The 24,298-nt window shown below is 45.5% G+C and overlaps 1 long non-coding RNA gene and 1 pseudogene across 1 annotated transcript; one reads left to right on the top strand and one right to left on the bottom strand.

Moving 5' to 3' along the window:
* The first annotated feature begins 2,720 nt into the window (after window positions 1–2,720).
* Window positions 2,721–4,853, top strand: LOC115330434. The gene is made up of 2 exons (XR_005717482.1): window positions 2,721–2,904; window positions 4,716–4,853. It is a non-coding gene; the product is annotated as an uncharacterized LOC115330434 (long non-coding RNA).
* Window positions 4,854–5,961: 1,108 nt separating this feature from the next.
* LOC115323374 lies at window positions 5,962–7,746 on the bottom strand (annotated as a pseudogene).
* Between the last annotated feature and the right edge of the window lie 16,552 nt (window positions 7,747–24,298).

Below are 24,298 nucleotides of genomic sequence, written 5' to 3'. Positions count from 1 at the left end.
GGCAGAGTGCTAGGCACAGAGACAAATTTTATGAGGTAGTCCTTTGTCGACTACGCATAGGACACACGCGGCTCACGCACGGACACCTCTTACGTGGGGAGGACCCTCCTGGATGTGAACATTGCCAGGAACCGCTGAGTGTCTCACTTATCCTTCTAGAATGTCCTGCGTATGAAGGAAAACGCCTCCACTACTTTTTCCAACTGTACAAAGAGCATGTTCCTTTACACCTATGTGTGTTACTTGGAAATGAGCCACTACTCCCACCCACCCAGGTTTTTAAGTTTTTAAAAAGCGTTGATCTTTTACACAAATTGTAGCATTATTTATAATGTATGGTCTTACTCTTATTTTATACATTTTGCAAATTAGCAGCTACTAAAGCTCTTTCTTCTCCAAAATCCTATTCTGCAATAGTATCATTTCTTGGCGCATCATAGCCTTAGCTGCTTTTGCGCCACAAAACCCCAATCTACTACTACTACTACTTTTGGCTCTTCGCAGGACACAGGGACCGCTCGTGCTGGTCTCCACCGCAGAACTAACACGACTTCTGGAGAGAAGATTGGTCCGGAATATTGCTTTTCCTGTCCGGCAGCTTGGAGTGGCGGCGCACACATCCAGGTCAGAGTCCTGGGTATCTTTGGATGGCGGCGGATCGGTTGATCGGAGAGTGTGTTGCTGCTCGTGCACTGTTTCTTTCAGTCTCGCCTTGGCTGTCGCAGTGGCAAGAGTAAGCTTGGCGTCGAGAAGGCCAACCACGAATCTGTCTCGAATCATCCGCTGTTTCATTTCGCCGAAGTTACAGCGTTCAGCCTGCATGTTCAGCGCCGTGAGGAACTGATCGACAGTCTCGCCCTTCTTTTGTTGCCGACGATGGAAGCACGCGCTCTCGAACACGACGTTGCGTTCCTTGACGAAATATTCATCGAACTTCTTTTTTACAATGTCAAATTTCTTTTCGTCTGCTTCTGCTAGGTCAAACGTTGCAAAAATGTCTCTTGACTGTTTGCCCATGGAGTATAGAAGGATACGGACTTGCGCCTCTTCACTTCGCTCGTTGATACCAGACGCGTAGCGGTAGCTATCGAAATGCTGTATCCAGCTAGGCCACTCCGACGAATTATTGAAATCCATTGGCGGCGGCTGCTGGAGGGAGGTGAAGAATCCTGAGGGATTCTGTCCCAGTTAAAAATACCCATGGGTTCCAATTGGAAAGTCAGTTGGTACCAATTGGAATCTGAGAAATCCCAGTTGGAATCACAGAATCCAATTGGTTTTGGCATTACCAATTGGTGACTCCAGTTGGAATTGAGATTTCCAATTGGAACCTAATCCACCAACTGGCCATTCCAATTGGGATGCATTTTTCCAACTGGTCATCCCAGTTCGGATAGTTGTTTCCAATTGGTATCCAGTGATACCAATTGGGTTACATTTTTCCAATTGGTGACTCCAATTGGAATTGAGATTTCCAATTGGAACCTAATCCACCAACTGGCCATTCCAACTGGGATGCATTTTTCCAACTGGTCATCCCAGTTGGGATAGTTGTTTCCAATTGGTATTTAGTAATACCAATTGGGTTACATTTTTCTAATTGGTTATCCCAAATGAAATGTTTCCCTTTAGCATCTCTTTCGTGATCCCAATTGGAATGGCAGTGCCCAATTGGTATGTGATGCACCAATTGGCCATTTTATTGAGTATTTAATTATTCCAATATTAATTGAAATAAACAACTTCTAAATGGTAAATAGTCTTATTGGGATTTAAACCAATCATCAGACATTCCAATTAAGGGAGGACACTATTCAAAAGGGTCAGCCTTGAAAATTTTTATCTGTGTATACATAAATTGTACAAAAGATTAGTCGTATTTATCAGGAACGCACTGGCATTGTTAGGAAAACTATAACTGGGAATTAAACTAATGTAGTACGCAACATTTTTTTTCAGGGCAACTGAGAAAACGAATTTTTTTTTTTAAAGTAATTTATTTTATACTAACATCACATTGACAAATCAAATAGATTTTTGTATTTGTAAAAAAAATAAACTGTCACCGTTGCGTTGCCCATTAAATTCCAGTTAGCAAAAACAATGAGTGAGCGTTTCTTTTTGTGCCATTGCAAAACAGTAGTTTTCCGAAAGTGAAATTTATGCCAAGAAGTGGACTGCAGAAAAATGTGTTCAAAGTGCTTGAACCTCTAGCTTTTCTTTAGCATTGGTGGACCCAAAATAATTTTTAACAAAATAGCTATGCAGTCAAAAAAAAATTAAACTTTCTGGGGATATTCTCTAGAAGTTGGTGAATGTAAAAATGGCCTTTTTTAAAAATATATATATATATTTTTTTTTGTATCGAAGGCATTGAAACAATCTTCTAAAATCTCTATTGAAGAGTTTTAGTTGATCATTTCGATGCCTCCGACAACGATACCCGATACTCTCCACCTCCTTTGTGCATGCATTATATCGGGTATCGCTATCGGGTCTGGCCGATCGGATCACCTGCCCATACTTTTTTAAATCTCAAAATGAGGACAATTTGTACATGAAAATTGAAAGCGGAGGGATTTTTTTATTTGTTTTGTATTGTGTTGTAATCGATTTCCTAAATATCGCGGGTAAACTTTTTTTTTTCCCCTAAAATCGACGGGAATCGTTGGAAGCATCTGTGCACACTGGGCAAAGAAAGATGGCGTCCGCATGTGATCTCTATGCGCACATGGCTCCAATCTTACCGATGGCACGCACAACATCTGTTGCATGGTTACAGTAGAGATTCAACAAGTCATGTTTTATTGCTGCGAGTGCTGAGTAGTGTGGTTATAATTACTTTATTTGGCCTGCCGCCTCGTTGGAGCGCAAAGGATGGATAACAAAGTTTAAGGGCGCAAGGTAAGGAAACTTCTTTGTTTCTTTTCTTGATGCTTGCTGCATTGCAAATAGGCGATTTCTGATTAATAAATATCCTGAGACACTCCTAGCTATATGGTCAGTGCAGGGTAGGAGCCTGAATGAATGAAGCTCTACAAAACAGACTCTTTTGAGCTGTCCACTTGAAAGTCTTTGTTACCCAGTGTAATGAAATGTCAGTGAAAAGAAAGAAGTGTTTTAGGCGCTTCTAAAAAAGAAACTATGAATTCCTCCTGAAAGCACTGACTTGCCACAGTTTACCTTAATATCCATAATTTGCTTTTGAGATTATGTCTTAATTTACTTTTTGTATTAGACAGAGTGAACACATTAAGTGTCATGCTTTCAGAAGTTGTAATTGTGGTGTGAGCAGTTACTAGCTAATAATCTTGAGTGCATTGTTAATGAATTACAGGTTTCAGTTTTCAGTGGAAAATGGAGTAGGTGTCAATTTCAGTGGGAAAATGAAGTACAGGGGCCCTAAACTCGTCAAATACAAAGTTGGAGGCAAAGTTGACGGAGCGCGCCGATTGGACAATCACGACAATGACTTCGCGTTTTTCTCGTCGACATCCAATCGGCGCGCTCCGCGAACTTTCGGCTACAACTTTGTATCTGACGAGTTTAGGGCCCCAGGGGTGCTAAACTCGTCGAACACAAAGTTTGGGCCGAAGTTAACGGAACGCACCGATTGGACGATCCCGACGATGACTTGGCGCTTTTTTCGGCGGCGTCCAATCGGCGCGCTCCGCTAACTTTGGGCTCCAACTTTGTGTTCGACGAGTTTAGGGCCCCAGGTGTCACTTTTAGTGGGAAAATGGTGGCTAACAGCTCTCGAATACATGGAGCTGAATGGTGCTAGTTACCAAAAATGGACCCCGTTTTCGTAATATTTTTTGAAAATCAGTTATAACTTTTAATTGAGATAAATTAGTTCTGAAACTTTGGCATTTGGTTTCAAACCGCTGACGCTACATTTGGGGGGAACGCTGTACTTGAAGGAGCCGTGTAACAATATTATGTCGAATGTTTCTCACTCTGCACAAGCTTACTGGCACCAGTGGGACCCGAAATACTCGCACGCAATGCCACTGACCAGGGAGCTTCTTTTTTGCCGTATAATTTAAAGAGTAAAAGCGAATACCTCTTTTCATTCTCTCCTTTGGTTGCGGGGATAGTGTTGTCGTCATAGTCAACAACATCAATCCTCAGGAGTTTGCCATAAAGCTTTGTGATACCCACGGTGACAATATTCAAGTGTGGCTCTTACAGTGGACATGAGCACAGCGTGAGCATTCTATTTGAGCTTAAGACAATACCTCGACACGCACTCAAGTAGTGTCTGGTGCTCAGTTACTGCGACGACAGGAGTAGCCGAACCTTAGCAATCTGTGGAATTCATTGTGTGCCCTGTGCTTTGCCAACTACAGGGTGTGGATATGATAAACATAGGTGGCATGTAATCAGCTTCAGATCATGTGGTCACTTGCTCTGTCTGCGAGTTTAGGAGGTAAACGCTGGTAGTTTGTTTTTTTTCTTGTGAAACTGCCATGCGTGGATAGAAAATCTATGTTTTTTCTAGGTTGTGAATGTCAATGAATAATCAAAAGCTGTATTTACTGAAAGTACAAGGTTTGTTGTACTGCCCCTTTAATGACGCATCGAGCATCATACAACTTTGACCTCATGTGAGCCAAGTGTTTACCCATTTGTTGTAGGTCTAGACTTTGCTACATTCTTTCACAATGCTTCTTAGATATGCAACTTAACTGGTACACATGTTCGACATGCAGGAGGCAGAGCTGAGCATGAATGAGATGGCTATCCTGTCATCAACTGCATCCAAGTTCCGCTGAACATCGGTCTCAACGTTCAATCTGTAATATTTAGGTGTCCTGCTAGTCAAAATAAAGCTTTCATTTGACATATACTCTTCACTGTTGTGCATCCTGTGCACATAATGAATGTCCAGTTAAGCTAAGCTAATTGCTTGTTCTTGCTTCAAGATTTGTGCCAATGAATGGTAGCTAAAAAACAAGCAAGTGGGCCCTTTTTGTAGTTTCGAGTTTGAAAGTCCCAAAACACAACTTGTTATACTTCCAATGGGGAAAATACTAATTGGTATTTTTATAACTGGGAGTCAGAAAACAGATGGTTATGGTTCCAATTGGAATACAACCAATTGGTTACGGTTCCAAGTGAAAAAAATGCCAATGGGTATTTCTCCAGTTGGGAGTCCGAAAACACAGATGGTTACGGTTCCAACTGGAATAGTACCAACTGGTAATGGTTCCAGTTGGTAAAATTCCAATGGGTTTATTTCCAATTGGACAAATACCAATTGGTATTTTTCCAGTTGGGAGTCCGAAAACACAGATGGTTACGCCAGCTGGTACCAATTGGAAAAACCAATTGGACCCAATGGGTATTTTTAACTGGGGTCTGGCGGCTTCTGCCATCGCTCCTCAGTTTTGGCGTGACGTGGCCACTTCTGACACCATGTCGAGTTTCCTAGGCTGTGAAATGAGCGACCATCCAGTCCAGGCTCCCAGGCAGAATAACCGTCTTTACCTTGTGCGTTCCTTTTGAGCCGTCCGCACGTGTCTCGTGCCAGCCACGTCCCACGTGGGTCACTCAACAATCACCAAAATACACTGTTGCAGGTTCAGAAAAGCATCACAAGAGCCTCCAGCGAAATCCTCCACTCTTTCCTCTTTAGCAGAGTAAATGCTGGAAAAGAGGCGAATGTGTTCGCTCTCTTGCGTGCTCCCCAGCATTTACTCTGCTAAAGTGAAAAGAGTGGAGGACTTCGCCGAAGGTACTTCTCTTGCTTTTCTTAACCCGCAAGAGGGTATGGCCACACATTTGTGGGAGATTTGTGCAGTAACTTGGAAGCCTCGTTAAAGCAGTGCCTTCAAAGGGTGAGTGATCTATTTGACTTGCACCATTGTTCTACCAGATAGTTCTAAATAAAGCATGAAAGTACATAAAAGTAAAAGATATCGACACCAGATCAAACCGTTCCACTTGGCGAGGGATACTTAGGCATCTCGCTGCGGCTGACTTGGGAGCAACAAATCGGCCTTACCTTAAAAAGCATTGGCCTGACCTGGGGACACTAAGTTAGCTTGATGGGGGTACATTTGCGTGACCCGGGGAGGGAAAGCTTGCCGGGAAGGCAGGTTGCAGATAAGGAAAATGAAAGAAACTCCCCTGAGTTAGCAGTTGTGACATCATTGCCTGTGAGCCTTGCAGGAACAAGTTGGTGATATCTGTCATTATTTCTTGAATGTTCCTTTTTTCAATCTGCAGCAGCTCCTTTTGCTGCTGAAATAGTACCTCTGAGTTTCTTTAAGTAATTCAGCGCTATGCCTCTGCTGCTCGGCTTGAAGCTCTCTGGGATCGGTGTTCTTGCCACGTTTTGGCCACTTTGGCTGTGGCCCAAATGAGCTGGCATCAGTTGCTGCAAATGAGCACAGAACAAAGTGTAAAAACAATCAATATTATATCACTCGGATCTCAATAAGCCTTTTAAAAAAGTTAACATTTTCAATTTGTAGGATTCTCTTGCTGCTACCCGTCGTCGAGAATGACAAGACACACCGGTTCAACAACACAGTCATTTATTCCGTCATTGCCCGTGACGCGATCCCAAGAACTCCCGCGCATACGCTCCGACAGTCTTTTATCAGTGGCGCAGCGCCGCTCACGTGGCTAATTGCACTTGGCCGCATCACGGTGGAAATGATTATGGACGAATTGGCATGCGGGTCGCCTGGTCCAACGCTTTGGATCCCCAGTTGCCCACATATTTTAACTTGCAGCCTTAAGCGAAGCGTGGATCACGAGAACTTTTCTATAGATACTCATGGGACCAGAATATTTACTTACACGATGAGGTGCCTGGTAAAGAGTGTTGTTCGTCGTCTCCCAGCTCAATGTTCTCTGCAACTGGAGAAGAAAAAATTATATTGATGTGATCCTGCTCAACTTTTGCACTCCTGGTGGTTCGAGGAACAAGAAATTCGTTTATTTTTGTAGTTGCATAAAAATATATTTCCAGCAGTTAATAAACTGAAAATGGTCACATGTCGGGCAGTCTCCAAGGAACATAAATTTTGGTACTGAGTTTCTTACCTACTGTGACGCCACCCCAGTCCTCGTCTGCATCGCTTTCCACACTGTACTCTCTTGCCTGGGTCATCGGGTGGTGAGCAAGCAGGGTGTTCATTTCTTCATACCACGGCCAGGTTGATGGCGCCGCTCCACTTTTGTTTCAGGCGTCTCTTTCCTGATGCACACAAAAATCACATTCTTAGGCACACAATGAAAAAAAGTGCCACTTGTTTAGATATGAATAGACAGCATTGCACAGTACCCTGAGTGCATAAATGAACTGGGCTTCTCGAGCTGTGACGACGCAGAGGGGCCCGTACGCCCTAGCCGCAATCGCGAAGCCCTCGCGAACGCAGGTGCTAGACTCGGTGCATTTTCACGCGAATTTCATGATGAAAACGAGAAATCAGCTTCGCGGTACCTTTCTGCGTCGATGTGGCTCTCCTAGGCAAAAACGAGTGACTTAATGACTAACGGTTATTTCCAAAGAAAAAAATACTAAAAACCCACCTCATTGTACTTTCCTTTGAGACTCTTCCAGTCGGTTCGAAGTTGCTGCCACGTCCACTGGTAACCCAGCTGCTCTATTGCCTCCTTAGCTCTGCGAAAGACGGCTTGATTTCGCTGTCGCCGCGAGTCCAGTAGCTCCACGATATTTAGCTCGCTTAGGATCGCGAGAAAAGTTCGCGTTGCTTCGCGTGAGAACACAACGCGGGAAGACGCCAGACCGCTCTTGGCCGCCGCCATGCTCTACGTTAATTCTGCAGCAAATGAAGGTCCCGCAGCGAGCGCTTTCCCATAATCCTCTTCGTTCCAAAATGCGATGCGTCCTCCGTTTACATGGACTGAATGCATGCTTATTCGCCGTCTCGATCCACCTCTGTCTAGCGACTTGAATGCTATGCGATTTCCTAGCGCATTGTGCTGTTTATGATCGCACTGAATGCGACAACTGTGTTCGATGCGACTAAGTCGCATTCATGTAAAAGCGGCTAGTGTCCCCATCACCAGCAGACTATAGCTGTTCACATCAACCGGGGCATTAGCGAATGAGACCCATGTGTTTTTTCTTTTTTTTTTTCCTCTCCTTTCTGAGTTTTGGGCTTGCAATGTTTTATTGAACATTATCTAGTTAAACATATTATTTAGAATAATGGTGTAACTTGGTTAAATAATAATTTCGTTTATTGGGATGCCAGTTTCTGAAACAATGAACTCTACTGCAAGCTTAACTACTAGAGCATAAACAAATAATTAGGGAAATGCTCAGTTCCATCTCACTTGGAAGGAGTTGAAGACTTTGACGACGTGTTGTTAGCGACGCGATTGCGAAAACATAATGCTTCGAGATCCGGGACCGCGGGAAGGGATTCCCGGGACGGTGAAGGACGGGAAGGCATCAGCCGATCTCGGAGGAGTGATCATGTTCCATAGGGTATCCGGAGGCTGAACGTTTCGTATCGCGTGCTCCATCTCGGATCTGGTCTACGGACCCAGCACGCTCCAAAACGACCAATAGAAATCATCATAATGTTTTCAATGCGTCAGGCTTGCACCATGTTGTACTATTGGGGAGGAGATCAGACCGTGGTGCTCCAAGCGACTAACTTAGAAATACGCAGATGGGGACAACAAATAACAATGACTCAGCGTTTGACTCACTTAACCGATCGCCGCATCAGCGTTCGGCTGGAGTTCGTGTTCTCCGGTCGCCTGTGAGGGTGGACGGACTCTTTTGTTACCACTCCAGCCTGCATGAATAATGCAGCATGCTCGGTACATATGCTCAGTCCAACACAAAAGCCCAAGTGGGCCAAGCTCGCATTCTCTGACACTGCTTTCGGGAAAAATCCGGCACTAACAAGAAACGCCCCAGCGTTTGTTGCTAGTATTTTTACGTTACACTGTGCCCCGTGCTATATTGAAATAGATGACGTAAACATAATGATGTGGACATGCCCACAAGGCCTGTGTACATGTCCACATACATTGTGTTGGGTAAGTACCGAGGTGTCGGGTCAACAAACGGGTCAGAGCTCCAACAACATAAAAACAGTGTGAGGGGAGGAAAGCTGAAGTGGAGAGGAGCGACCTCCTTTACAAGACGGCTTTTCTCGTGGGCACTCTTCCCACTCGCACTGTCTTTCAAGGACGCATTGAGGTTGGTGACTCCCATTGAGGTAAAGAGAGAAATGTTTGAAGTATTTTTTTTTCTGAGTTTGGCAGTTAGATGTGGATACGTATTGATATATAAGGTGTGGAACTGAATAAGCGCAGGCAGCCGAGTTTGAGACGTCGCCTTGTGCTTTTATTTTTCTTCTGTCTGTTCAGCTGTTTGATCGTTTCGCCTTCGTACCTCAGTCCCAGGTATAATTAATCATGATTAATCTTCACCAGCGCGCGTGCACGCTTGCTGTTTCTTTAGGTAAAACCCCTTCAAAGTTGAACACACCACTGATGCAGAAAATAAGCACGAAATATCGACAATATTTTTTCCGCATGTCGACTGCTCGAAACGTGAAGCGTTTCGAGCAGTCGCGAAACGTGAAAGCTTTCCCAAAGTGTTTCTCCTCCTATAACGTGACTCCTCGCAGCGCTTTGAATGGCCAGCGATTTCTGCCGCTAAGCAGCTCTGCCAACGACAGGCGCTGAGAGAGAAGGCAACAGGACGCTCAGCGTCCCCGGTGCACCCAACTGCACGTCACTGCGCACGTGACTTGAAGAGGGAGTACGAGTTGAGAGGCGCCAAAAATATCGAACCTTTGCCATTTTTGTTTATTAAAAACACAAACAGACAACGTTGGTTTTCAGTTCTTTAATCCTGACGTGACGGGGACCAACTCTGAGAATGATCTGACCAAAGTTCAAAAATCGTTGCACGGCCTCTTCAAGCAGTTCACCCCTAAGCTGATGGAGCGATGGAAGCTGCGCCTTTTCCGAAACAGTCAACCACCTACATTCCATCGCTTGATTCTGCTCTCTACGCGTAGGTATGGGTGAAAGCGAGATCACGGGGGTGAAAGATTGGCGGATGACTGGTCTAAATAGCATTTAGTTTGCACCTCCCTCTCATTTTAGTGGTGGAGTGTGGTGAGGTCTTCACACGTATTTTATTTTAATGTAAGACATAAAGATTCATGTTTAAGCATAGACTACTGTGGATACCTGCACTGAGGCGCTCGATATTGTGCCACAAAGTGGGAAAAGGCACAAATGGCGCGGTTTCCAGGGATTTTTAGTTTTTCCGCCCCGTCGTTGTAGTTCAACTTGGAAAGGTGACGCCCGAACTTTAAGAAGAACATGGGCCAACTTTTTTGTTGTTGTTGCCTTTTTTAAGAGTCTGGCGTTTCTAGCCGTAGACTCTCGCTTCAAAGAGATTACATTGCAGGCACTTCTCCCTTCTGCGTGGCGAGGACGTCTTGAACTTTGTATGAGGAGGACTCGAAGGAGATGCTGCTTGCTTTGTGCACTGCGCCCCCTTGGATCAGGATCTGTGCGCAAGCCAGCAAGTCGTTTTCGTTAACTGCAGTCAGATGCACCATGTGTGGTTTTTCGCGACGAGGACATGACATCTGATACCCCTTTAGGAATTGATGCCTTGATGCTAGAGTGCCACGTATGTTCCTGATGTTCTTCACCCTTGTGGTCATGTTCTTAAAATACTGATGCTTCGCTTCGAAGTGAAGACACCAGTACTGGCGAGGTGGCCCGAGGCCCCTCGTCATTCGCGCATAGTGTATGATGTAGTGCATTTTGGGAAGAGTTTGAATGGCGGGGTACCTCTCTCAAAAAATCTTCAGAAACACCTCCACAGCGACTTCCACGTAGTCAACGACGTCGTCTGGCATTTCTTCCGCGAGAACGATGTTCATCACGTGCTGCAGCTTGAGCAAAACATCCCAGTCACGATTACCCTCGGGCACGGAAGAGCAGAATATTAGCGGCAAAATTTGAAATAAGCACCACTTCTGAGACGCTGTTTCCTTTATGTTGCACGACCCAGTGATAAACGAGATGCTGAGTTCCTCTGGCTTGTTCTTCCTGTCATTGTACCTGTATGAGAAGTTACAGACCTTTTCATGGTCAGACCCTCCCAGGACATTGTCATTTAGCAGGTCCTTCATAACGTGACGAATGACAAGCGGAAAAATTCCTTCAAAAAGTTTGTGCATTATGTCCGGAGCCATTTGAGTAGTCACGTCGAGGTATATCTAGTGTCGCGAGAGGTGACGGACCTATAACACCGTAGAGCTTGCAATTCGTGCCCGGATTAATTTGTACTGCAGCAAGATGAGCATTGTGAATGGCTCTGGTTCGCACTATACATAACTCTTCCCGAGTAAGCTCGCGGAGTTCGCTTGAATTTGCTATACTAAAGCGACATACACGAACATTGAAAAAGCTACAAGAAAATCTAGCTAATCTGTGCTGCGACAAGTTATCGCCGCTGACAGCTAAAACAACCACCTTCACAGTTTGGGGGATTCCATTAATGGTAAGGCCAACAGTGTGCAGCATACTCAGCTCTTCTAGAAGCGGCTTCCAGATTGCATCCAGACTGTACTTGGTGACACGCGTATACTTAGCTATAACGACTAAGTACACAGACTTCAGCTTTTGTCTGTACCTCGGATGCATGCTCATTAAGCTGCAGATTACCATAGTGAGTTTGTGCGCTCCACGTTTTGATCCCAAAGGGTTTACAATCTCAACTTTGTTGGTGTAGATTATAATGCAGAGACTGTGCACTGTGGAGTCAGGTACCAAGGTTTTATACACCGTGCCGTTCTTAAAGTCCCTGAGGTAGCCACTTTCATTGTGAGCGGAACCTGATTCCTGTGGGGCAAGTCTTTTGCGTCATCTAGTTGAAGCACATTTGGAATCACGCTGCCAACGGACACGTACTGGAACGTATCCCCAGTGCTTCCAATCGACATTTGCTGCGACTCATCATATGGAAACTTTTGTTTTGAGAACTGCTTCCGCTGGTAGCTGGTCTTCAACGACTCGAAGATGCTACCCATAAAGCGGAAATTTGGAAGCTCTCCAGATCACAAGAATGTCTTCCCGCGAAAGAACTCACAGCGCTTTTTATCAGGATAACAAAGTGCTCCATTAGATGAGACATTACGAACTCGATACCTTTGAAGGTTAGGTCCGCTATAGTGTGCGCCACTTTGTGTTCTTCGGTGAGATTGAAGAAAAGTAGGCATAGGTTTTTCTACACACTCTGGAGAAGATTTGAAAGTTGGTGTTGCAGTGGTACTAGCAGATGTGCTATCGGTTGCCTCTTCACTCACGTCTCCTTGATCCACAGCTTCACTAGTCTTGAATGCATCATCAGCTTGGTCCCCTCTGGAGGTCTCCTTGTTCTTACCTTCCTTGCATGTCACAACGTCACGATGAGAGCGGTACAGGTGCTTTCGGTAGGAAGCAATCGTAGTGAAAACTTGGGGGCAGCCATCTACGTCGGAAGTGTGGCGATCCCCGTAAGGTTTCGAGCCACAAAGCTGCCGGGCTTCGTCGCGATCGTGAATGGACCCAAGGCTTGCGATTACCATAGCTAAAGCAAGAGGTTTATAAGTTCCTGAAGCAACCAAACATACAAGACACTCTGATGCAACAAGACATACAAGACACTCACAGTACACTACAATAAAAAACGGCGCTTAAAGTTCAAGGAAGAGTCCGTGCTAAAGTCCCCTGGCTAACTCGGAGTTCGGGGATGGTCGTCTGCGGAGGAGCTTGGCAGGTACTTGGAGGTCTCGTCGTCTCGGAGAAGGCGCGTCGAGTTCCCACGGCGTTGGAAGTCAGCCTTTTTTTCGTTCTCTCCGTCGATGTCTCCTCTCTTCGCTGCCGCCAGGCCGTTCCGTCGGAGGAAAAATCTCCCCCTCGTCTTCGCACCGTGCCGTACGCCCAGCCCCTGGCCCCCTCTGGGCTCTTGGCCCCCTCTCTTCTCCTTTTGTTCCCACGGGGTCGTCCATTTCTTTCTCAGAAAAAAAAAAGGGGGGGGGGGGGCGACTACTCCGAAACATGTCGCGATCACCATGAGTCACTGCCCGTTGCCTCTCGCTCTTGAAAACGCACACACACCCACACACCCGCGCGCGCGCACCTGGCCGGATCTTGGGTTGGGCCTTAGCGCCCCATTTCGAGGATTAACGCAAGGCGGGTACGTCACACAAGGAACACTAAAGTGTTGCTCACCACTGTATGAGACACCAGGGTGGGTCACGACCAAAGTCAGTTTTGGCAAAAAAAACGCAGATCGTGGAAAACGAAACACACTGTTGCTCTCCATCGTTGACGTTATATCCTCACAAACTGATGTTCTTTTCTGTTCTCATCTCTGACTGATGACACAAGCAGAGTTAAAGGGATCACAACACGATATCGCAACTCTTTACTTCTTAGCTTTCCTCCTCAACTTATAAATCGCACAGCGTACCAAACAGTTGAAGAAGAAGGAAAGGAGGAACTTTCCTCTTGCTCGGACCCTCGTTTGTGTACCCGAATACTGCCATTCTCCCCCTAGAGCCCGTCGCTCAAAATTCGGACAAAAGTAGCTTTCCCCATCGCGTTCACCCCTAAGCTGACAGTGCTGTGGAAGCTACGTGCTCGTTGGGCCAGCAACACTTTTGCCACGTCATCACGCTCTCTCGCGCATACCCACGCGCAGAGAATGAGGTCAGGGGATGAGAGGGAGGCGGCTGATTGGTCCGGCAAGCGCGTAGCTTCCACCACAATGTCAGCTTAGGGGTGAAGGGAATAAGTGAGATCCGGTGTCGTGTGACGTGCGTTTGGGCCCGGTAACGCGCTGCGGGGACCGTGGATGAATCACAGTGAAAAGGCAGAGAGCTTACGAAGGGAAGGAGGTACGAAATAGTCCGCTGTGTTTTCTAAATTTCGTACCGAAAGTCAGGCTTTTGACTTCCTACCTTTTTTCTTTTGGCCCACTGAACGACGTGCTATTAGTAAAATCCCAATATAAATTGATTTATTCCAGCCCAAGATTCGTTTCATTGGCCCTTTATGCGTGAATGGAGGATTATGGTTCAATCCCCACCCCTGCCCGTTTCGATCTGGATGAGCATCGTAGCGGTATGCGGTTGTGTATCACTACTGCGTGGTGGACGTTAAAGACCCCAGGCTAGCAGTCGTACTGCACTGGCTAAATTGCTTATCTACAGTGGGTAACAATGTCGCCATGTTCTGGGAGACTAAACTCCTGCTCTAAAAACAACTAAAGACTAATTCGTTTGTTTTTTGGAGGACTATGACGTCAATTTCATTGCGTGTGCTCGCGCACACCGGCGGCTGCTGGCTCCTGGAAAGATCGTGCGCCACTTATTATAGACACTGAAGTGTTTGGTTCAGCATCCCTTTAAAGGGGCAGTGGAATGCTTTTAATGTTGAAATATAAATTGTTTATGCAAGCCCAAGTGACAAAAAAGGCATCACCTTTCCCCGAAAAACTGCTATTCTGCAGCGTAATCGCAAAGCAAAAAACAAATTATTTGCCGATCTGCAGCCGCCTGTCGGGATTATGGGAACTAAAATGACAGCGTCTCTAGGGGATCGCGGAAGTCAACAAAACCTGTCCTCCTCCGCTGCTACCTTCGCAGTCAGCCTCGTGGCGAACCGTCCTTTGTGCCGATCGCTCGCCGCGACCTTCGACGATGCTAATCCTTTAAAAGTCAACAATCGCGGAGGAAGCGGCTGAGGTCTCTGAAGAGAGGACCCAAGGGTAAACTACGTGAACCCCCAGAGTATGTCACTCGAAATTCGACGTGGAGAGTTGAGAGGAAATTCGAGCTTCGATTTGTTTCATATTTTTTTTTTTTAATAAGAACTAGCGTTCGCAAGAAAATACGGTTTTCTTATTTTCGTTCCATACGTGACGCAGATTAATTTCTACATTTATTTGGCCAAAGTCTGAAAATTGCTGCACTGCCCCTTTAAGAATGAAGCAACAAAGGTATTGTCTCTTTATATAAAAAAATAAAAATACAAGGCTGCTTGGTAAGGTAAACGGGAGGAATATCGATATTGAATGCTAGCTTTGGCCTTAATAGTAATCGCGTGAAACTACTCAAACATTGCAGCTTTTAAGATATTGTACGCAGCCCCATCTCATCTACAATAGTTTCCTCCATCTACGAGGATGAGTACGTGCTGGAGTTCGGGCGTTCGAAAGACACGCCCTGCCTTTTTCGTTTTGTTAGAGTGAGAATGACAGGGCGTGTCTTTCGGAAGCTCCAGAACGTGCTCGTTGCCTTCTGCTTTGCTCATTGCGCATGCGCACCTAACCCTCTTAGGTACACAAGAAAATGAGCGATTGGAAAATCCATCTAACAATACTTATTGTTTATTGTGGCCTCCCAAAGAACAAAAAGAAAAAAAAACTGAATAAAACAGTTGGTATTATAAATAAAAAGTTATTGCTGGGACACATCTGTCCCTATGTACCTTAAGGGAACCACCTCATTCCAGCCGTGGCCGCTACGTCTTCGCGTTGTGGAATTCCTGAAAACAGTTCCTTGCTACCGTAAAACAGAAGTGCACTTCACAAACAGTCCAATAGTTGAACGTGCGGTTTTCAACCTTTGACTTCGCGCAACTCGCGCAGCGCTTGCGAGAGTCACTTTTGGTCATTTGCTGTTCTGGGGCGATGGGCTGCGTCAACGTCGCAACACGTCTCTGCGTCTGCACAATTCCTGTCAGTCCTCGTTGGCGATTAGAAAAACTGCCGGTAAGGGAGCGCGCCATAGCTTGTCGGAATTCCATCGAGGTCAAAGCAGGAATATTAGCATTTTTCGCTTGCAGCTTCATGTAGCAAATGTAGGCATTGTTGACTCCAATGTCCAGGAGATTAAAAATATTCTGAGATAATACTTGATCGTCGATCGCCTGTCCACTTCATAGGTTACCTTTTTCTGGTCCATCAGGTCAACTCCGCCCATAGCTTTGTTGTATTCCTGTACAACCAAGGGACAATGGACATCCATTTTTTTTCTTTCCTCCCAGCGGATCGCCGTTGTACAAGAACAGTTTGGGCGGGGGAGATGAAGTTGGAGAGCAAAAGAACGGCCCGGTTGTCCTTCCATTTCACACAGGCAATGCCATCCGCACTAAAAGACGCAATATCTCCTCTTCTCATTTCCTTGTCGCTCGGAAAATTCGTTGGCATGCCCTTTCGGTTCGCACGCACGGTTCCACATGCCTTGATGTCACACTCGAAAAGCCTGCAAGGCCGGTGAATGTAAAAAATTGTCGAAAAGAAAAAAACTCACAGCCAAGTCCATTCAATCCGTCTGTCCCCGCTGGGGCACCTGTGAAAGCAGGTGTTTGGAGAGCTCCACGGACCCCGAGCCATGCGGGCTCGCCCGCCCACGTGTGGCTGTGCGTGGCTTTCCCGTGTCTGGGGAAAAGGGCATCCTGGTGGTTGAGCCGAGCCCGGGGTAGGTTTGGACCCTTCGGGGCCCCCCGGGCGAGGCAATACCCCAAGCAGCACAGAGTTGGCCAGTCATCGGCCAATGGCTGGCAATGGTCCTTGGCCAAGTGGCTAGACAGTGGCCAGAGGCTGGCCGGTGACTGGCCTTTATCTGGCCATTGGCCAATGGCCACTGGCTATCAGCCATCGGCCAAGCATTGGCCAATGAATGGCCACTCTCTGGCCACTGGCCAAAAGACCATCGCCAGACATTGGCCACTGCTTGGCCAAAATCAGTGCTGCTTGGGACACCACTTCGGCCTCTGCTTCTCATAGACGGGAGTCCTGGTAAGGCCCGGCCAGGATGATTCAGTCTAGTCGCCACTTCTTCTACTTTCCCCTCCCTTCTTCCACCTTTGTCTTCTGCTTCTTTTCACTCTTCTCATTTCTCTTCTTTCCTTTTCAACTCCTTTGGCGGCAAGGGCTAACCTTGGGTGGTGACAGATACTCTCGTCCAGATCCACACTTGGTTATAGTTTCTGGGTAGCGCTAATAGAGTAATGCTTCCAGCAAAGCCATATTTGTTATGGGGTGTTACCTATTCCCTCGTTGGGCTCCGTGGTGGACGGCGCACCACAGATTCCGAAAACCCTTTGCCTTTTTATGGCGCCCCTCTCTTCTCAACCCCGAGCAGAGCGACCCCCGAAAAGGATTCGCCCCGCTCCCCCTACTTTCGAAAAAGCTAATGAACCAGAAAAATATCCTCGATTTCTCGTAGTTCACTCTACAAGTGACACTGTGCATTTGCCAAAAGTTTGTCCCTTTGTGATTGCAAAACATCTAGAGCAAGTGGTTGGAAAATGTTATAAGGCAAAGAATTCTTTGCCTTATAAGGAGGTCTCCAGCAAGCTTAAGCTTGCTGGAGACCTCCTTATTAAGGTAGAAAACAAGCCACAGAGCACAGCACGCTTGAAGATGACAAGCCTGGGAGACTACCCGGTTACCGTCACCCCCCACCGTACCCTGAATACTGTTCGCGGTGTCATCTCAGAAGATGACCTTCTCGAATGCAGTGAAGACGAGATCCTCGAAGGTCTGCGCAAGAGTGCTGTCGTTGCTGTTCGACGAATCACCTTAAGGCTGCGGTCCCACGGCGGCCATGACATATGACGCTTTCCGCACGTTTTCGAAATGCGATTGTGGCGTGTTCAAGCTTTCTAAAATTATGTGTTATATATCATCTTGTCCTGTACAACATTATCTTTCCTCTGATGTAGGATTTGTTTTCCTAGTGCAAAACGCTAATTCAGTGGGCACCCGCGAACATTGGCATTTTCGGCAAAACATGGTTTCGTAGTACAGTGGTACAGGGTGCACAATTGGAGCAATTTATTTCAAATTTTAGAATGTTATAGAAGAAGACTGCGTTCATTGTCATTAGAGGCCCTTTTTTCGTTTTTCATTTTATTTTGACAGATATTTACTTTAAAAAATGTACCTCGCGGAAGCACATTCAGTCGCGGATTTTTGGCCGCCTACTCGGTCATTTTATTTGAAACCTTTTACATGTGTTTGCAACTATGGTAGAAAGAGCTACGCTAAATTTCATTGCAATATCGCCTAAACTTTTTTCGGAATGCTCACGTGAAAAGTGACAAAAACAGTGTTTTTTGGCAAACTTCATTTGGTAGTACAGTGGTACAGCGCTTAGGGATTGGCACATTTGAATAAAATTGTAGACCTGCAAAGAAAAACATATTCTGATTTGTCATTAGAGGCCCTTTTTCTAAATTTCACCTTTGAGTTTCCATAAAAAAAGTGTGAATATAGGCGAAATCACGAATTTGTTGATAGTCAAAACCGAGTATTTTGACCCTTTTTGGCAGACATTTAGACATTAGACACCTCTATGTGGCGGTGGCTGAAATGTGACTACGCGAGGTTCAGGAAACTGCCAAGGATGGCGCTGATTCCAGCTGTGGTTGCCAGTTTCGGAAACTGGTTGTACACTTGACTTCTTCCGTTTCTTGCAAAATAACGTGCTGGAAAACTTGGTCGAAACTCGTGAGGTCCTTTATAACACGGTACTTTCTGCTAATATTGGCCTCGAGATCGACCTAGAGGTGGCGCTACGGTCGCGCTATCATCATCATCAAAGCGGGGATAGGAGAACGGCCGCCCCATAGGCTCTTCACGTTCGTGCGCGAGACGGCGTAGATTCTTGCGTTTATTTTGTCGCATACAATCGGTGGGAAAACAATTCTTGCGGAAAGGGATGCGGTACTGTTCGGTGCTTCAGTGAAGATCGAATCGTGTTGCCAGCGTGCGGCCTAAATTTATGTAATCGCTTCTGTGGGTGCGTCGTCTGCTCTGGGCAGACGCTGGAAAGGATGGATCATTGACGAGTGATGCCTGTCTCCGGCTGAACTGGAATATTTATGTTAAATATTTGTTTCTTTTAAAATGAATGTATCGGTTCCTCAACGTGCAATTAAAAAAACAAAATAAATTCCATCCTAGATAACATAATACTGGTACTGTGGGCTGTGAAATCGCAGCTTCTATGCTTTTTTTAACTTCTAGCTTTTGCAGTAATATAAATATTTAGAATGAAGATAAGTTAGCGCTGTATTGAAAATTAACCTGCTATTGAGTTCCTCTGCCCTTTTACTGTGCCATAGTGTGGGTAAGTTTATTGGAGTCTGAACAAATCTTCCGCGCTGCGATGAGGACAGGGTGTCTAGTTAAGATCTGCAAACTGCACAGTTTGCAGGACAACTGAAACAAGCGAAACAAACTATTCTAATATATCTGCCGTGACTGTAATAAACGGGCGTAACCGCGCAATGGAGCATTGTTCCTGTTATTAAAAGCTTTTCTCGGTAGTGTGGGTTCACCCGCTTCAATTTGCTTGGTGAGGGCCGCGGATGTCAAGAGGCTAATGCTATAAATTTCTGGCTAAATAATCTTGTATTCAAACACAGTAGACTCTACAACCCCAATAAAAGAGGCGCACCACGACACAGACAGCATCGGCCGCAGCGATACTCTTTTACTGATGAGGGTTAGTGACCTTCACGAGACTTTCCGATCACCCTCCGCCCTCACCTAACGTATATCGGGACTGGGCAGTTCATCGATTAATTTTCAGATTATTCAAGTAATGCTTTAATTGAATTTTTTTTTTGCCGGTTAATTGGAGTCTTGTGCAGGAGAAAGTCAACAAGGAGTAAAAAATGCCTGCTTTAATATATTTTTGACGTCTTTATTTCTTTTGTGACACTCGCTTGCACGGTAAACCACTTCAGTGTGCTTGACATTTCACCCAGGGTGATTATACTGTTTAAATAATAACTTAAGAATACTTCATTCAAAAGGCTTCCTGTGTTCATATTTATGTAGGACTCACAACGTGAAGTTTAGAATGGAAATGCAATATGCCATTTATGACATAGTAAAATCAGTAAAAAATTTGCAGTTTTAACGTCTTTCACGCAATATGACCGGCGAAAAATCAACATACGGATTTATTGATTGATTAGTTTATTAAAGAATAGCGATAAGTCGGGTTAATTTTTTAATCAAACCCCAGACCCACTCAACATTCAATGCTTTATGAAAGCTACGGTTTGTGCGAGATAACAAAAATACTTGGGACCGGCGATTGTATACAAACCAACACACTACCCCGAATTCATAGATGTGACTTCAACTGAAGCCGAACTTCGACTTGCTCAAGTCCGCCTTAACACCAAGTTCGACTTGAAAACGCTCAAGCTGGCTTTTACGTTTCATAGACGCTCCCGCGAACTTCCTTCGTCAAGTCCCGTTCAAGTCGCGAGCGCTCGCGCTGCTTCCCGCCTGGGTTCGAGATTAGGTTGCAATTTTTCTCTTAAAAAGGGTTTCAAACGTCAAAAAGAAGTTGCTTCTTAAAATTTTCTTCATAGCATGTCTTTACGAAACGCAAATCGTGAAAGATGCTGTTTAGCAGGTTTCGAAACTAACGTTGTACGCGTTTTCTAGACAAATGTGCTTTTCCGTCTAGCAACGTTGGCTCATTTGAGCGATGGCTCCTGGCCTGTTTCTTTTCGTTTCGCTCGTTGGCGTCCCTCGCTTGTGGACGTATTTGGCGTCAAGTGAGTTTCGACGTCTCCTTCATTACGAAAACTCGGGAGAAGCTTGCACTATGATTCACTGAAGACGAGAAACAAATGCTTATCTGGGTTCAACAAGCATGAAAAGGTATTCGAGTGTGTGCCTGACTCCGGTGCCGCGTCCACACGCCTCAACGAGAAAGTTTAAAATCCTCATAGGATCTTTCTACGGGACTCTAGTAACGAAAAAACGCTTGGAACTCCCGATGCGGAAGGTAAAGGACTGTGAATTGAAGCGGTGCTCAAAGTAGGTAAGTGTTCTACAACATTTCCTTACTGCAAACTATGCGGCGTAGTACTCTCGGATATGTAAACTGTAAACTACGCGGCCTGGCCTAAGCGCTCTTTCGGCTGTTTTAAACGTTATTTTGTGTTGCTTACATGTTTCTACGAAGGCTTGTGTTAATGGGCGCCACTACATAAAGCGTTGGGCGCGGTGCCTGTGCTTTCGGTCATCGAAACCAGGAAGTAGCTACCGGGCATCATAGTTTTCGCAGCTGTGTTTACCTCGTCGGGCTTTCGCGGGCAAAAACTCTGGCCCAGAAGATGTTGTGCATGAGGCAGTGGAACTGTCACTGATGTTTGGTGCGCAGAGGCAGGGTTGTTAACCTTCTGCAATCAAAAAGCTCTCTTTAAAATTTTAGTCTTTTCTAATTTCTATTTGATTATTTCGGCTGTTAATAGTCTCGACGCTGCCACTCTCTCATTTGTGACAGCCGTGGATTAAAGTCAAACTATTTTATACGGTTTGCAGAAGTCTCTTCCCTAAAGATGAAGTCCAGGAGCAGGAGTAGCACCTTAGGAAATATTAGCTTTGTGGTTACATCTTGTATATTTCATGTAAGTGCCTTACATAACTTTTCTTTTTTTTTTTAGGAAGGGAACTGCTTTTTCAGCCAGTGAATGCGGTCTGGGCTGGACCTAATTTCCAGGCAAGTAAATGAGCATGGTCATGTTGTGCCCCTTGTGCACAGTGAGTGCCCCCTGTCCACAACGAGTCAGTGTGCTGCTGCAGCCAATGGTGCACTGGAAGGAAGGGGAACCGTCTGTTGAGCAGGAGAAAGATGAAGTAACGAGGACATGAGTAAAGCGCTCAAGCTGTTGAATGCAGCTGCATGCTGTGGTTTCGTAAACGGGCACTTTAGGGCTTAGGCGACTTCCTGTTAGATGTCTATCAGGCATTACAGGTCGGTACCCATTGTCTTCTCATAAATGAGTGACTATGATGCCTGGGAGCACCATATCAATGTCAGCAATGCTGCAAACGAGTGGACTAACAGCAGAAAGCATCTCTTCCCGCTGACGTGACTGCAGAAATTTGCTTTTATGGCCTACCGTCGTCTGGATGTGAAAGGCCGCTCATCGCTCTTCCGCCTGTGCGACCATGTCTCAGAGCTGCAGTTGCTTCACTGATTGAAAAGTTGTGGCTGCCCAATTCTGCATGCGACACACTGTTCCAGAGATTGGTATGACATGTTTCAGTACGGCCAGACATTCTACTTGTTCATAAAAACATATGCCGGACTGTTTCAAGACAACTGTGACACCCTGATCGTTTGTCGAGTTCAGTGACAACCATCAGTTCGTCGCTGTACTCTTCAGTGCCGTGTTTATTTGGCTGCTTGAACATCTTTGGCTACGGCAGTAAATGCTCGCACCACTGTAATCGTTTAATAGGAAGTCATTTAGGACCCGAGCCGTTTTTGTTACGACCATGGCCCTCCTCTCGTGTCCTCATCACATTGTTTTTCTTCTGCGCCACACAACCATGAAGCTTGTGACACACTAGTTTGCATTCACAAGCTTACGACTCGCACAACGTCTAAGCTTGGAAATATATAAGCAACCTGAGAAGGCTGTTTAGTGACTATGAAAATTTGCATAAACTAGAAAACCTGATGACTGAATTAAGGTGGTTAGTTGGGCGAGTTGGTAATGATAGAACATGGTTAAAATTGTGCACAAGTAGAAAGGAACAGAGCAGAGACAAGCACAAACTCACAATTCAATGTATTGAAGGAAGAAAAAAGAACAGCCTGTAGTAACAGCTCGAGCCGAGGCCAGTGTGGCCTCGGCTCGAGCTGTTGCTACAGGCTGTTCTTTTTCCTTCCTTCAATACATTGAATTGCGAGTTTGTGCTTGTCTCTTCTCTCTCCTTTGTTCCTTTCTATTTGTGCACAATTTTAAACTGATGACTGAAATGCACTCATTGTGGACCACCGGGAGATAAATTGTTCATCAGCACAGTTGTTTCCTAGATATAAGCACAAGCTTGCACTCCTTCTATTTTCCTCAACTGCCAAATGTATGTGCAGCATTTGGTGTAGGCTATACGAGGTTGGTCAGAATGATTTTTTTTCTATAATTTAGCATCTCAGCTATCTGTAAACAAAACTTGGAGTCTTTCAGGGCCTCTAGATGTGCAGGGCCACCTCCAGAAAATTATTTTGTGTTTGCCCGTCAGAGCCGCATGTTGGGATATGTATCTAAATAAGCAGCTCTGGTCTGTATGTTTGTTTGTCAACAGCTTGAGCCATTCCCTTTTAGCAGGTTTTATGTCGGTAGTGTTTCATGATTACAAGACAAACAAGGAGGCTAATGCACAGGTTGCAGCCATTGAAATTCTTTTATTTCGGAAGTGGGACAGCAATATTGAGGCTCATACATTTCTAAGTGTGCAGCGAGTAATGAAACGTAAACAAAGGAAGCAATACGTTCCACCATATTTTTAGCACAGGGTTCACATTAGTTCTAAACACAATCAAGAAAAGAAAACTGGTATTTTCACTGGGGAAAGAAACATGCAGGACACAGCATTCACAAGGCATGCCACTTAGGAATGCAAGAATCAAAGAGAAAATAACTTGTAAAATAATGAAAAAAGCATGATCCCATAATAAATGAGAAGATCACAAAAATGCAAACAAGACAAGGATGCAGGGAGGTGCGCATATGACATGGATGGTCGCTTTGCATACCTTCCTTCATCTTGATCTTATTTCGACTGTTCTAGGTTTAGGTCATTATGCCCAAGCACATCATATTTGTGATAAACATCATATACATAAACATCAGTTAAACAAAACATTTCAGTTAGGGATTATATGAATGATTGTGATTAATGAACTGTGGCTCACTATGTGCTCAAAAGTTTGAAAATGTGCACACCGTGCAACATACGTATTATCCCCATTTCATTGGTGCCACGAGGAAGGGGGGTCCTATAGACCGGCACGCTGTTTACAAACAAGCCCGCGTTTGCCCACACGAGGTGTGGGCACTGCGCATGCGCAGAAACCGAATTCGAGTGAACTGAAGCGTCTGCGCATGCGCAGTGCCGTCGACAGCGCCACCGCAGCTGCGTGACGTCAGGGACGCGTGTTGGTCTATAACAGTACCACCCTGAATTTAGCCTGCTTGTTTTTCCACCCCTTTCAGGTGGCAGTTGCACTGATCTTCCCAACATTGCCCCCTGGCTGGCATGACTGGCAGAGCAGCAAGGATGGCTCATCCTCCCTAGGTTACGTGATGCTGTGCACGGAGTGACCATTTCAACTACCCGACGAGTATGGTGCCTGGAGCGAGTCTTCGACTGGTGTGTTTAGCCTCCTTTACTGCCCATACATCAAAAGTGGTCACGAAGAGGCAACGAATGATGTCACAGAAGTCGAAG

The sequence above is a fragment of the Ixodes scapularis genome, unplaced genomic scaffold, assembly GCF_016920785.2.
Source record: "Ixodes scapularis isolate PalLabHiFi unplaced genomic scaffold, ASM1692078v2 PGA_scaffold2__306_contigs__length_199485367, whole genome shotgun sequence".
NCBI classification, from domain to species: Eukaryota; Metazoa; Arthropoda; class Arachnida; order Ixodida; family Ixodidae; genus Ixodes; species Ixodes scapularis.
The sequence above is the reverse complement of the archived record's forward strand: the minus strand, read 5'-3'. Positions and strand labels throughout refer to the sequence as shown.